Below are 7,883 nucleotides of genomic sequence, written 5' to 3' on the forward strand. Positions count from 1 at the left end.
TATATATATATATTTGCCATGGCTTGCAGTTTACATGTGAAGGTCAGAGGACAACTTGTGGGAGTTAGTTCTCTCCTTCCACCATGTGGGTCCCAAGGCTCAAACTCAGGTCATCAGGCTTAGGGGCATGCTTCTTTACCCACTGAGCTATCTTGTCTTAAGATTCACTCTTTATAGAGAGGCAGCTGTGGGGGCTGCAGGCAGTGCCTACCATGCACCCTCCAGGTGAGCCAAGGTGGTCACATCTCTCCTGCTGGCTGCCACCAGCAAAAGGAGCCTATTGATTCTTTTTTTCTTTCTTTCTTCTTTTTTTTTTTTTTTTTTTTTTTTTCTCAGGGCTTATTTGGCTACCGAGGCTTGAACCCAGGGCTTCAAATAAGCAAGTGTTCTATCACTGTTATGTTCAAACCCTGATTAAATCTTGATTTAAGCCTTTTTTGTTCTCACTGATAGAAGGGAAAAAATTATTCAAAGGCAAGGATCTCGTGTGATTTGAATTGTACACAAACACGAAGTGGCAATCAAAGAGAATTTGGTAGCTGTTTCTGTCCCCTAGGGACCCGCCTTTATTCTTACTGTGGTGTCTGTGTGTGGCAGGTCGATCCATCTTGTTGGCATCATCTTGTTGGTATCAAGTAGCTGTGTGCTGTCTTGTCAACCTTCCCCGGCCCTAGGATGGTATCTATACTGTCAACTCTGGACCTCTGGTAAGTGTCCACTGAGCTGTTGATGGTCCTGCCTTGTTCCTTACACATTGAGTGACTATGCACTTGATTCCCACCAAAACCCTCCATAGTAAGTCTAGATGAAGCAACCCCTCCTCCCACTCAACGTTTCTAAGAGTTCTTGAAACTTCTTGCACCTTAGGTGTCTGTAAGTGTGCGGGTCATGCTGTGCCTGGCAAGAAGGTCATTGTTGGATGCTTATGAGCTTACACTCACCTTCACGGCTTTCTTTTCTTTCTCTCTTTCTTTCTCTCTCTCTCTCCCTTCCTTCCTTCTCTCCCTCCTTCCTTTCCTCCCTCCCTTCCTCCCTCCCTTCCTCCCTTCCTTCCTTCCTTCCTTCCTTCTCTCCCTCTTTCCCTTCCTCCCTCCCTTCCTCCCTCCCTTCCTTCCTTCCTTCCTTCCTTCCTTCCTTCTCTCCCTCCTTCCCTTCCTCCCTCCCTTCCTCCCTCCCTCCCTTCCTTCCTTCCTTCCTTCCTTCCTTCTCTCCCTCCTTCCCTTCCTCCCCTCCTCCCTTCCTCCCTCCCTCCCTCCCGCGCTTCCTTCCTTCCTTCCTTCCTTCTTTCCTTCTCTCCCTCCTTCCCTTCCTCCCTTCCTTCCTTTCTTTCATTTGTTTTTCTTTTCTCTTTTTTAAAAATATTTTATTATTTTTATTTTATGTGTATGAGTATATTGCTTGCATGCACGTAAGTACAACTGTGTTGTGAAATGCCTGCAGAAGTCAGAAAAAAGCAGTCATGTCCCTTGGAACTGGAGTTATAGGTAATTGTTAGCTGCCGTGTGGGTGTTGGGAATCGAACCTGGGTCTTCTGCAAAAGCAACTGGTGCTCTTAACTGCTGATCCATCTCTCCAGCCCCTTTTTCGTTTTGGAGACAGGGTCTCATATAGCCTAGGCTGGCCTCCAACACAACTATGTAGCTGAGGATAACCTTGAGTTTCTAATCTTCCTGCCTCTACCTCCTAAGTGCTCAGATCACGGGTGTGAAACTCCATGCCTGGTTTATGTGGTGCTGAGGATGGAACCCAGGCCTTTCTGCATGCCAGGTAAGCACTCTCCAGCTGAGCTCCGTCCCCATCCCTCACCTTTGCTCTTCTTACTAATTTTGATCCAAGATCCTCACGAAGCCTCCCTGGGAAGCTAAACCCTCACGAATGCCCAGGACAGTGAAGCTTTGATCCTTTGGGGCTTTCCAAGCGTGGCTGTATGTGTCTAAGCCTTTTCTCTCTTTTGCTCCTTTATCTCTCCAGCTGAGAACTACCTTGAGACGGTCCTTTGGTCTCATCTCCTCTGCTTTTCTGCTAGCCCTCTCATGGGCCCTACCTGCTTCGTACTGGTTTTTGTTGCTGTCGATATTATTATAGATGTAGTGACGTAAACAACAGAAGTACATTATTCACTGGAGCTCAGGATTCTGATGTGAATCTCAGTAGGTTGAGATCGATGTAGGCAGGCCTGTGATCCCTTCTGAAGGCTCTAGTGGAGAATTCATATCAATGCCTTTTCCAGTTTTAAGAGATTGCTAGTGTTTCTTGGCTTATGGCTCCCTTTCTCCATTTGTAAAGCCAGCGAAGATGGGCCAGATCTGTCTGACACTGCATCACCCCAACCTTCCTGTGCAGTCACACTGCCCTGCTTTGTTTCACTCATCACCGTTCTTTTAAATTGGGGTGTGCCATTCCTTAGGTACTGCAGTACCAGGTGGATGTGTGGAGTGGATGGAGCCAGCTTCATTCCGTCTCCCTGATCCCAAAACTCATTTAAGTTATTGTGCTTGGATAGAGGGCTTGTCAGATACTGAAAGATACCATTCTTGGCTTTTGTTTGTTTTTTTGTTTTGTTTTGTTTTTTTTTTTTTTGAGACAAGGTCTTCCTATAGCTCCAGATACCTGGCCTAGAACTTGATATGTAGACCAGGCTGGACTTGGTTTCACAGAGATCTGCCTGTCTCTGCCTTCTGAGTGCTGGGATCAAAGGCTTGTGCCGTGACGCTAGGCTAAGAAAAGACACCAGGCTTGATCTTAGCCAAAAGGCTAAGCAATCACCTCTTTACTGTTAGGAATCTTCATGATCACATGGAGATCAGCTGGACAAACCAGGCTGTCTCCATCTCAAGGCAAAATCACATTTAAAAAAAACAAAAACAAAAAAACTCTTTTGCAATGAAAAGCAGTATGTGCACAGGTTCTGGGAGGAGGGATAAAGGCATCTATGTGGGGGTAGGAGTGATTATTCTGTCTGCTACTGGCTATCTGCTTCCTGTCTACTGAGATGCTCTTGTGTCCTTGCCCTCTCTGTGTTGTTTACTCTCCCCTCTTGCTGGTAGTAATGTTGGAAGACTCTCAGGAAATGAGTTCAGGCCACCCATGAGAGAAAGCCTATTTTGGGGGGCATATTTTGACAATACAGTGACCTACTCATGGAGCTTTCTTGTAAGGCTGCGTCACCCCAATCATTAAGGTAAACGAAAGCCAGAACACTTTCCATATTATTTTACATCCAGTAGATAGCTGGACTGACTGGATATCTGTGATAACTAAGACTCTAGTGCTCCAAATGGAAAGTTCTAGAGAAGTAGAAAATTCATGGTATTGCTACCTTTAAGATGATTTTGTAGAGTTGGGAAGATGGCTCTGTGGTAAAGTGCTTGCTATGCAAGCCTGAGGGCCAGAGTTTGGATTCCCAAGTGGGCTTGGCTATAATTCCAACTTGGAATGTCTGGGGATATCAGCCAATTGGTGAGCCCTAGGTTTGACTGAGATACCCTACCTCAATTAATAAGAAAGAAAAATCGAGGATGATTCCTAACATCCTCCTTGGGCCTCCACACGCACTCGCACACACGTGCATCCCCCATGTGTGCCCACACACATGTAATCATGCATACACACATATGTGTACACTTATATACTAATACACACGTGAAGATAGAAGATGTTTTAAAATGAAATTGCTGTTTTTGTAAATGTGTGGGAGTGTATTGCCTACATGTATGTAAGTGCACCTGTGTCATGCAATGCCTGTGGTGGTCAGAAGAAGGTGATCCCCCGGAACTGGAATTATGGACAGTCAGTTGTTAGCTGCCAGGTGGGCACTGAGAACAGAACCTAGGTCTTCTGCAGGAGGAGATGGTGCTTTTAACCTCTGAGCCATCTCTCCAGCCCCAATTTTGCTGTTGTTTTATGTTGTGGTCTTTCATCTGCAGGGCGCGATTGCAGAGTTGTCTACGCTTGCTGTACCGCAGGGAGAACGCACCCTAGAATTCCCTTCTCACAGGTTGGGAAGGAAGCACAAGAAGCAGTTGTTCTCCAGGACACGTGGTAGGCAGACTACAGATGGGGGTGGGGCTGGGGCTGCTCCTGGGAATCCCCCACAGTGGAGCTCCTGCAGCTTCCAGGGCATTACAACCAGCTTCCCAGCTGTTCTCAGGTTCCCTGGGGCAGAGCTGAGGCTTTCTAAGCACTTAGTTGTTTTTTTTTTTTTTTTTTTTCCTCCTACAGCATTTCCTGCCTATGGGCAGCAGGCGATTCCTGAAGGCTCTGGGATTCTCTGGTCAACTTATGGGAATCATCCCTTCTAAGGTACAAGCTGAAATTCTGGAGAATGTTGCAATTCCCTGAGCCTTTCCCCAAACTGTTGTAAGACTCTAATTCCCATTGTTCAGGCTCCTCATATTTAGATCACAGAATTGTTTCTGTTTTCTGGGCTGAATCCCAACTGTGAAGCTTTTAATTTTGCATTAAGATTAAAAAATATTTTCATCATGAAAACTTGGGAAATATCAGTATACAAAGACTTTTCACAAAACCACTAGCCAAAGGACAGATAGCTAGAAACACTCTAGCCTCTTTCTTTCAATACTTGTCCATGGTTTATATAAATATATTTTTCCTCCAAATTAAATGGTGTGTAGGCTTTTGGATATTTAGTCACTTGACATTTTAGTGATTCTTTCCATGTTATTATTTCCATGTTATTGTCTCAAAACTTGAATTTAGGGGCCAGGGACATGGCTCAGTGGTTAAGAGGGCCTGCTACTTTCCCAGAAGACCCGAGTTCGGTTCCCAGCATCTATGATGGGTAGTTCACAACTGCCTGTAATGCCAATTCCAAAGGTCCTGATCCCCTCTTCTGGCTTCTGTGGGCACTCATAGGCACATGGCATGTAGTCACGGAGACATATACAGAAACAGAAATAAATCTTTAAGTGGTGCGTGGTGGTGCACACCTTTAATCTCAGTTTTAATCCCAGCACTCAGGAGGCAAGAGGCAGGCAGATCACTGTAGCTAGTTGTAGGCCATCTGGGCTACAAGGAGACTGTCTCCAAAAGACCAAAAAAATCTAACCAACAAATAAATAAACACATCTTTAAAAAGGCTTGAATTTGCATGCTGTTGTAAAAGTGTGTTTATGCCATAATAAAGTTAACCAATTTACTTATTGTGTACGTATTCATATGGATTTCGGTGTTTCACTGTTAATGATACTGTGATAAGGATATTTTATGTGAGTATCCAGAATCATCTAATTTCTCTAAGATAAAGGCCTAGAAATGAACATTTCTAGCACTTTTTCATTCAGCCAGTGAGTCTCTAAATAATATGTACCAGTTATAATCCCCTTCATGCCAGACAGGATCGTGCTCTGTGACCCAGTCTGGTTTCAAACTCATGATTCTCCTGCTTCAGCCTTTCAAGTGCTAAGATTACAGGCATCACCACTACAAACAATCTCTCTCTTTTTTATTTTTTGAGACAGTGTCTCATGTAGTTCGGGCTTTCCTCAAATTCACAATGTAGCCAAGGATGACCTTGAACTTCTGATCCTCTTGCCTCCACCTTCTACATGCTGAGATTACATGTGTGGGCCACCACCCTTGATTTATGTGATACCGAGACTCAAACCCTGGGCATTGTGCTTGCTAGGTAAACTCTCTACCAACTACCTACATCCCCAGCCCCACAAATCTCTCTTAAAAAGACTAATCTCAGCGTACAAAGGCTATGGGTAGGGAACCCCAGGGTTCCCTGGATAATGAGTTTACCCTGGTATGGATAACTTCCTACTGTAGAGGACACTCAAGTCCACAGTGAGGCAGAGAAGCAAAGGTGAGCCCAGAGGACACCTCTAACAACAAGCTGACACCCTTCCAGCCCAGGTGCTGTGCTATAGATGGAGCTTTTCTTGACTTTTGTCTTTCTTTGGGATGAGTTCTGCAGCACGAAGCAGAAGTTCCTCAAACTAATGTAACCATCTGCTAGGATCCTACCATGCCCGCCCGACACTGCCAGTGTAATCTCTACCAACGTTTCCAGCTTTTCCTTCTGTTAGGTTTGTCTTCCTTAAGGCTTGTATGTGCCCAGCTGCCCTTTTAATCCTTCTAGTAGTAGAAGAAGAGGCTATAGTAGTAACAGTAACAACAGAAGCATTAGCAGGGAGAGGGTTGGTCAAAGATGTATACTACACCTGGCTAGCTTAGCCTGCTTTGTGCTGCTATCACAGAATACAGGAGACTGTGTAATTTGTAAAGAACAGAAGCTTATTTCTCCCTTTTGAGGCTGGAAGTTCAAGATCAAGCACAGGAAGGGGAGGCGTGCTGGGTCCTTTCCGGGCCAAGGAAGAGAAGAACAAACTCCAACTGCTGAATGCTGTACACAGTCTCTCTTTTTTTAAGATTTTATTTTTAATACACAGTTAAAATTTGTGTGTTTGTATATGTGTGTGTGCGTACACATGAGTGCAGTGCTGATGGAGGCCAGAAGAGGGCGCTGGATGCCCCAGAGCTGGAGTTGCAGGCAGTTGTCTGATCCTCTGTAAGAGCAGTAAGAACTCTTAACCACTAAGCCATGTCTCTAGCCCCTACACTGTGTCTTTTGTAATAATATTCAGGAGGAAACACTGTCCACAGCATAATCACTTCTTAAAAGCCCTTTTTAACATCATCACATTGCAACACTTGAATTTTGGAAGCAACACATCCAAGTCACAGCATGTCCGGTATTCTAGTTGATTTTAAGTAGGATGACTGTGTAAGGCAGGTACTCTTATTGAATCTTGTATTTAACTGCATGTACCAAAAATCTAGGATAGTGAGTTTCTCATAATGGCCTAAGTAAGGAGACAGTCCTTGTGTTAAAGTTCAGAGAAGGAATCACAGAGTTCATCTGTTCTACATCCTGTTCAGCCATTCTTAGCATGTGGCTTTCATTTTAGTGTTTACAATGTAGATCCTGCATCATTATCTCAGTCAGAAAGAGGAAAAAGGATAAGTAGTCCAAATATGCTTTCCTGCTAAGGATGCTCATAGGATCAAGGCCTGGGTGCTGGAAGTCCTAATGAGCTAGGCTCAGCCACTCATTCTTGAATGCCGATTAAGAGACTTACAGGTAATGGTGAAAAGCAGGGAAGAGAGACTTATCCAATGTAGCTACATGGGGAAGATGAACCAATAAAATGGTTTAGTGACCCCAAGTCTATCTTTAGCATTCTGATATGAAGTTTAGGTTTAAATAGAGGGCACGGAGTATGAATAACTAAGCAATCTTGGTCAAAGTGTGGTCTCGCCCATGTTAGTGTCTGGGTGTGCTGGATAGCTTTAGTGTCAACTTGACACACCTGGGTTGAGGGAGCCTCAATTGGGAAATTGCCTCTATTGGACTGGCCTGTGGCCATGTCTGAAGTGCATCTTCTTGATGAGTGATGTGGGAGGGCCCAGCCCACTGTGGGTGGTGCCACCCCTGGGCAGGTGGGCCTGTGTTGCATAAGAAAGCAGGCTGAGCAGGGGCCAAAAGAGCAAGCCTGTAAGCAGCATTCCTCCATGGCCTGTGCCCCAGCTCCTGCCTCCTGGTTCCTGCCCTGAGTTCCTACCTTGGGCTCCCTGATGAACTGCGTGCGACCTGGGAGATGTAAGACAAATAAACCCTTTCCTCCCCAAGTTGGTACTGGTCAGAATGTTTTGTCACAGCAATGAAGAACAAACTAAGACACTGGGTTTCAGTCTCTTCAGCAAGGTGCTCTGACAAATTGTCAGAATTGTGTGAAATCTCTTCCCTGGACACAAGCTTCCTTCTGGCTAGTCAGGGCCTCAGCCTTTCCATCTCCTAGGATGAGACTCCTGGGGAAATTACAATTCCTTGGGGCCCTTTGTTTCAATAGTCTGAC

The sequence above is a fragment of the Nannospalax galili genome, unplaced genomic scaffold (genome assembly GCF_000622305.1).
Source record: "Nannospalax galili isolate Female #2095 unplaced genomic scaffold, S.galili_v1.0 scaffold803, whole genome shotgun sequence".
Lineage (NCBI taxonomy): Eukaryota > Metazoa > Chordata > Mammalia > Rodentia > Spalacidae > Nannospalax > Nannospalax galili.